The sequence below is a fragment of the Furipterus horrens genome, unplaced genomic scaffold (assembly GCF_987537825.1).
Source record: "Furipterus horrens unplaced genomic scaffold, mFurHor1.1.pri manual_scaffold_7, whole genome shotgun sequence".
Classification (NCBI taxonomy): domain Eukaryota; kingdom Metazoa; phylum Chordata; class Mammalia; order Chiroptera; family Furipteridae; genus Furipterus; species Furipterus horrens.
Window position 1 is genome coordinate 66,296,876 of NW_028327177.1, and position 7,479 is coordinate 66,304,354.

Below are 7,479 nucleotides of genomic sequence, written 5' to 3' on the forward strand. Positions count from 1 at the left end.
CAATGACAGTGCATGGAAACTAGTTAGAATGGTTATTTTCAATGAGTGTTAGAGATGTTCTACAAAAATTGTTGCAAGGTCCAATAAGTCAGGAAAATAGTCTGTATACTTAACACATTTTCTTAGACATTCATAATACTGTTTAGCATATTGCAAACTCTGAAAAATCCTGCGAGTTAGAAACTTGATCAACTGTGTTTGAGCTAATGTTTTCCAAGGACAGTCAATCTGACACTTTTGTTGTAAAGTAGCAAATAACATCTTGTGAAAGAGAGGTTAAGAAATATTGAGTGTAAAAATGACAAAAAACTTCTTTAATAAATCAATTGCTTCTGTCTTGCCATATGCAAGTCTTCTATCAGATTTTTATCTCATATATTGCCAGTGTCTTAACAATATCCCCTTTGCCACTATGGTCACTTTCTGGTCAAAAACAAGATTCAAAGTTGCACCATCCAAGATCCAAGCCGTGCCAAGTTCATCAACATAATTTCCCAAGTATCAGTGTCCTGCCAACAGGACTATTCTAATGTATTACACTCATGCATTTTATAAAAGTTATTTCAGTTGATTTTCTCTAACCCATTTATTTTATTTTACTTAATGCAAAATTGTTTTGTGTCAGAGTCCCAGATTATTTACAAGAGGTCAAATAAGCTTGGACTAAAATCAGTCATCACACTTCCTTGAAGTTGACACTATGGTTGTTACCTGGTACTGGGAGAAGCTTTCACATTCAAGATAAAATTCTAATTTGGTGGTGTGGCATTAAAGGTTGAGTGCATTTGTTTCTAAGATATCATGGACATAGTGGACCCAGAGCACCAGTGGTAACAGGGGTTTAGCACAAGGAATAAGATAGAACAAAGTAACCTGGGCTACTGTCTTACTTTCTTGTTATCAGTTGGCTTTAGATCCTGATACTTCCATAAACTGGGTTGCTCCATAAGCTTCATAGAGACTCATAAATATTTTTGCATTATTTTGGATATAGCTATAGCTAAAAGCGATCTGCTTTCCCTGTGAGTGTTTTCTATTTCCACATCCCAAGAGAGAGGATTCAATTAGATTAGTTGTCACCATCTCATACCAGAAACTCTTAGTAGTCAGTTTTATTCCAAGCTACTGCAAAGGCCACTGACTACCCTCAAGTTCAAGTTCAATTTGGAACTTAGTGTCTCCAGAACAGCCCAATCCGTAACTCCACTAATTATGTGCAGAGTATCATAATTTTCTTCTCCTGATACACATGCCACGAATCCTTTCTGTCCTCAAAGGTGAGATAATGATTATGGTCATGGGAACCTAGAATTCTATGTAATTTGTTTTGGTCCAAGACTTATAATGATCTGGTTCCCACCTGCTACTTCAACTGACCTCCCATGAATCTTCTCCTTTCCTCATTAAAAATAAACAAATTGCCATTCTCCAAATATTTCATGCTTTTGCTTGCTGCTATGTTTTCCCCATGAATTCATCTTCCACTGGAAAGCTGTTCCCTTCCTTAATCACACAATTAAATTCTTCTCATCTTTCTAGGTTTGGTTCAAGTAGTACCTTTCCTAGTATATATTCCATGTTCATTCCTAGGCTCAAAGAAAATGTTATTGCCATGAAATAATTAAGACTAGAGATTATAATAGTTAGTGTATTACTTGGGATAGGAGTAGCTGCTGTAACATACAATCCTCAAGTTATATAATTGGTCAGATATGTATAATAGAGGTTTACTTTTCATTTACATAAACTTCCAGAGATATCAGCAGGCAACTCTCCCCCAACTAGTGATTCAGGGTGTTAGTCTCATTTTATCTGGTAGGCTCACCATCCTCAAACCATGCTCATCCACATAAAGCTGGTGGACTAAAAAAAGAGGGCAAAGAAGATGCAACCAACACTTAACAATCTTGATCTGGAAGTGATACACATCACTTCCACTTTTCTCCACCAGTAAGAACAAGTCACACGGCCCAATATATATGTATTGATTTGGGAAGCGTGGTTCCTGGGCTGCAGTTTTCTGGTGACAACTCCTACTGTGGCATACATTTCGGGATGAAGTTACCTCTGCCACAATTAATAGTCTTATGTTTACAAATGACATAACTCCAATGTAAGAACGTTTAAATAATAAGGTTGTTTTTTTGTTTTTTTTTCACCGGCCGAGTGTCAGGCCATCCATCATCCAGGTGCTCACGCCAGAGCGCTGGGCGTAGACAAGCCTCTCTGCTCTCTGTCACCTGATGACACAGATGCGACACGGCAGCCGCACCTGCAACGCCTCCAGGGGCAGCGTAAGGTTGTTTTAATAAAAGTCATTTTGGGGGTAGTTCTAAGAGTGATTAGAATACTAACACCACTTTAAGCTGTTTTACTTTATTTTATTTTTAAAAGACTTTATTTACTTTTTTAGAGAGAGGGGAAGGGAGGGAGAAAGAGAAGAACAGAGACATCAATGTGTGAGAGATACATGGTCACCCATCTGGAGACCTGGCCCACAACCCAGACATGTGCCCTGACTGGGATTCAAACCAGCAACCTTTTGGTTCACACGCCAGCATTCAATCCACTGAGCCACACCTGCCAGGGCTCTCTCTTATTTCAGAAAATTATTCAATATACTTGAATATCAATTTTCTCATGTATAAAATAAGGTAAGTTAAAATAGAAGCAAACAACAACAACAAAACAGGATAGAAAATATACATTACAGGATTGTTGTGAGAGTAATTTTTTCTGAGTAAATTAATTTATCAAGATGGGACTCACCACAGAACGTCTATTCGCTTTTTCTTCACCAAAGCAGTTCTGCTGTGGTGAACCCAGAAAGAACCTCAGGTGTTAGCCCTGCAATAATGGAAATGTGTTTATGATATCTGCCTTTCAGTTAAGGAGATAGACAGTGTTTCTTTAGTGGACACTTTGAAAGCCAAAAAGGAGAATTCATAACTAATAGGGGGAAAAGTCACAGATGGAAAACTTGGAGTATTTTCCCCTTAGAAACTCTGAAAACAATATCAAACCTTGCTTGACTTCCATGGGTTATTTGCAAACTGGACTGATTGCAATTGACTGTCTAATATTGAATCCATTGTTTTTCCATAATGAAGGTTTACCAACATAAAGTTTCATTTCTAACTCTAGATTATTAAGGATAGCATCTATGTCTTGGTCCTATAAAGTGCACTTAACTTTTAACTCTCCTCTTCTGGAATACACAATTTGTTTTAAAAATAATGCATCTAATATTTATTGAGCACAGAGTACGTCACAGGCCCTGGACTAGGTGTGCCAATCCTTGTAACAATGTGTGAGGTTAATACTACACACTGTATCAGTTACTATTGTAAAAACAGTCATTTGATTTACTTGCAATTCTGTGGGCCAGTAATTTGGTCAGAGGCCATTTGGACACTTCCTCTGCTGATCTTACTTGGGGTCACTCAGGTGATTGCAGTTCTTGGGTAGGTAGCTGACTGTTGGTCTAGGAAGACTTGCCTCATCTCCACATGGTCTCTCCTTCAGCAGGTTAGCCTGCGCTGGTTCTCATGTTCACCACATCCCCAAAGGACAAGAATGGAAACTATATGGCTTCCTGAGACCCACTCAGAACTCACATAAAGTCACTTTCATTGCCTTCCACTGGTCACAGAAAGTCACAAGGGCAAGCCCAGATTCGGGGAGGGTAGAAATAGATTTCAACTGATGGGAAGAGCTGCCAACAATTAGTGGCCATGTTTTATCAACCACATACTCTCTTACAGATGAACCATCAGTTATTTATTTTGAAAAACCTCCTAGTAAGCCCCCTTTTTTACACTCATCATCTTCAACATAGCATGATAAAGAGGTAGGATAAGGAAATCAAAACATGTAATAATTTCATGCATGCACTGACCCAAATGGAAGAAAAAATTCTTATGGTTGGAATCTGAATGAGCTTGAGTTTTAGAGATAAGTCATATGTGTTTGGGATTAGACATTTCCCTCAAATGCTGCTTGCATAATGGGTTATCTTATCATGGGACAGTGAATTGGCAGGACCCCAAGCAGAGCAGAGGGTGAAATGATGTTTGGCACTCTGGAGCCTGCTCGCCCCGGAGCCCAGGCTGCGTGGTGCACCCACTCGAAAGCTAGAAGCTGTGAGGGCGAGGCTGTCATGGGGCCTGTAGCTTTGGCGCAGCCCCTATCTCCTCTGTGTTTCCAGAGTTGGAGAGATACTCTCTCTTCAACTTGAGCAGCAGGATGGAAAATAGCCTGTCCAAAAGCATGGTCTCTAGTGTCAGCTGGTAGGCTGTAAACTAGTCTCTGAGGTAAGTCACATCTGGCAAAGTCTGTTTCATTATCTTGAAAGTATTTTCTTAACTCTAGTACCAGTAATGAGACTCTGTAGTGTGGCAGGAGAAAACCTCATTGGGCTTGTTCAGGAATCTGTAAGTGAAAAGGGGGAGTCATGAAACAAGTAAGGATAGGTCAAGTACCTAAATTTCCATCTTGAATATTCTACTCTCCCGTTGTATGGCTTGGGACAGGACATGGACTTGTTTGAACCTCAGTTTGAACCCTCATGAGTAAAATCTGAATAATGACACCTGACTTGTGAGATTGTTGTGATAGCTAAAAATAAAATGATGAATTAGCTCAGAGTCTGTGGCAGATGTTCAAAACTGGTCATTCATTATCCCTGACATCTGACAGGCACTGAGGAAGTTTTAGTGTCAACTTGTGAGGAGAAAGATTCAGATACTGGCATTCCTTCAGGATTTAAAGGAGAGGTTTGAGTTCATTTAGACTACACGATTTTTATAATGCCTGTTAGACAAGTAATTTAGAATTTAATTTCTAGATAAGAAATTTAAAACTTCATTCTTTTGGATGAAACATATATGGTAGGGACTGGAAAGCAAAAAACTACATTTCTCAGGCTCACCTCCAAATTAGGGTCTGAATGTGATTGAGGTTTTGCCTATCCAATGCACAAATGCAAAGTTGAATTAATGGGGGAAAAAATGGGAACAGAGACACAGAGGCAGTGGAGTGTAAGTATTGGAGAAACTTAAAAACAAAATCTTTGTCAGCCCAGGAAAGCTCCCCAAAAAGGCATAAAAGAAAAAGAAAAGAGTTTTATTATTGAATAAGCATAAACCAGAATGTGATGTGAAGTACAGGCAGTCTGGTAAGAGATTGCAAAGACAGCAAGCAATCTCTCCCTTTGGTAGAGCCGAGCAGACATACCATACCACATGTTTCCAAGATAAACAGTAACTAGTCCTCAAGGAAGAGAAGTGAACAGCACCATTTATCACAGTTTATCCTAAGTTCACCTGGTAACTGGAGCAGCCACATCTGTTTGCGCATTGCCTTTATCCAAAGGAAGAATACATTTATAGTATCGAACTGACAGGAGTTGGGTTTGCAACTTAAATCTAGTGCCAGCTGATGGGAGGCTCCTACTCTCCCCTTGAAATGGGGATACAGTAATTTTTGAAAGATAAATGAAGGGCTAAATATTGTAAGGCTATAAATAATATTTGGACAGTTAACCTTACCTTGCAATTGTATAAAATATTCACTTAATGTTCTCTAAGTGTGCTGGTCTGTCTCTGTGTCCAAAGTTCCCTTTTACATAAGCACACATTGCTGGTGTCTGAGAATTATTTATTGATGTGGGACCACCTTCTAGTCACACATGGATCTGGAAAAACCTATTTACATGTTTACCATAAAGTCTGAAGTTCTATCATAGAAAGGTACTGGTTCTCTCATATGCTATTTAACACATTTATTTGTATGTTTTATTTCTTCCATTTCAATCTTAGTTTTCCAAAACTTATTGAGGATTTTGTCATTGTTAATAATTTTAATATCACTAGTAGAGAGGTGTTATAGTTTTGGAATTTAACAATAATAGTTAACATTTATTAAATAATTATTATGTGCCAAGAACATAAGATCTTTGTATAGATTATCTCATTTAATTTTTGAATTACTCTCACTTCACACATGAAGAGGCAGAGACTGGGAGTTTCCATGAAAGTCAAGGCCAGTATCTAGTAATGGTGAGGACAGAATTGGGATTTGGGCTGATTCTAACATCCAGGAATCACCGCTATACAATTTTGCTAATTAAACAATTTCAGTAAATTAAAATGACACTAAAATTTGCCTTTTAGCTCCTTGTTTATAAATATCTTTTTTATTTATAACTAACAATTATCTGAAATAGTTGCTGGATAGTAACAGTAACATTGCAATAAAATGTCTGCATATCGCCTGGGGAAGCTGCTAGTTTGGGGAAGAGTCAAAGGAGGAGGCAGAGGGGAGAAGTGTGGGGACAGGTGGTCATCTATGAAGTTCTTCAGCTCACACATGACTGCATAACTGCTTTCCCTGCCCCTTTTCCCAGAAACTCTGGTGGAGTGGAAAGAATGGTCCTCTGAGCAAGGAGACCAGAGGGCCAGACCCAGTGCCTGGAGCTGACAGGCTGATAGCTGGTTCAGAAAGTCAGAGAACTAGGACTTGGGGGTGAGTCTAAATAGTGTGTGAAACGGACACTCTTTAGGTACAATCACTTCATTATGAAAAGGGTTATTTTTTATTTGGACCCAGGTTAGTGCTCCTCTGGGTTACTTCATGCAAGACATTCAGTGCTGAGAGATGTATGTGCATTGGGTTATAATTCTATTGCTATGATAAAGGAAAGACATGACTGCCTCAAATAAATCTTTCTCTTCTGTAGCTGGTAATGCATGAAAAAGTGCTTCATCCTTTTCTTTATGAAGTCTTGAGAGAGTGGGGAGAAGCCAGGCAGTGAATACTACAGTATTCTCTGGTGAGCTGACGCTTCCAAAAACTCTCCAGGTCTTACCACAGTGAGAAGGCCAAGGGAACCATGAGGAAATTCATCTTGCTATTAGTAACAGTTTGCATTTGGAAATTCTCTATTTCAAAAAAACATCAGCTTCCAAGAGGTTAGCTGCTTTCTCAATATCTTTGCAACACCACAAACATTTTCCTCCCTATTCGAAAGGAGGTTAATTTGGTCTTTCTCTCCCTCTCTCCCTGATGGTGTGCAAATGTTGTGGCTTTTAGCACTTTTTGATGGGCTTGAGAGCTATACACACAAATCCTTTATGATCTTTTAAACTTGTTCTTTTCCTGCTGAAATGTGCTGAGGTGTTCAGGGCCTACATGTTAGTTGGTAAAACTGGTGTGATGCTGATTGGGTCAGACTGTGAATAGAGAATTCTGGTCAATAGATTTGTCCCATAGCAGCCGAAAGTTGTCCTGTCAGCCAATAAACAAGGCTAAGAAATGGCCTGATCCCAACCTGAGCTTGTTCTGACTGCACCCCTGCTGCCTGTCCAGCCAGAAGCTGCTGACGTTACACAGTCACTCACAAAGCTCCCCGTTGGCACTAGGCACAGACCTCCCACACTTACAGTAAGTAACACAGGGGGATCAACATGCAGTAGAAAC

At 39.3% G+C, this 7,479-nt stretch overlaps 1 non-coding gene across 1 annotated transcript; it reads right to left on the bottom strand.

The window, feature by feature from the left end:
- Positions 1–2,165: 2,165 nt before the first annotated feature.
- Positions 2,166–2,294, bottom strand: LOC150004583 (small nucleolar RNA SNORA17). The gene has a single exon (XR_016512562.1). It is a non-coding gene; the product is annotated as a small nucleolar RNA SNORA17 (small nucleolar RNA).
- Positions 2,295–7,479: the final 5,185 nt, after the last annotated feature.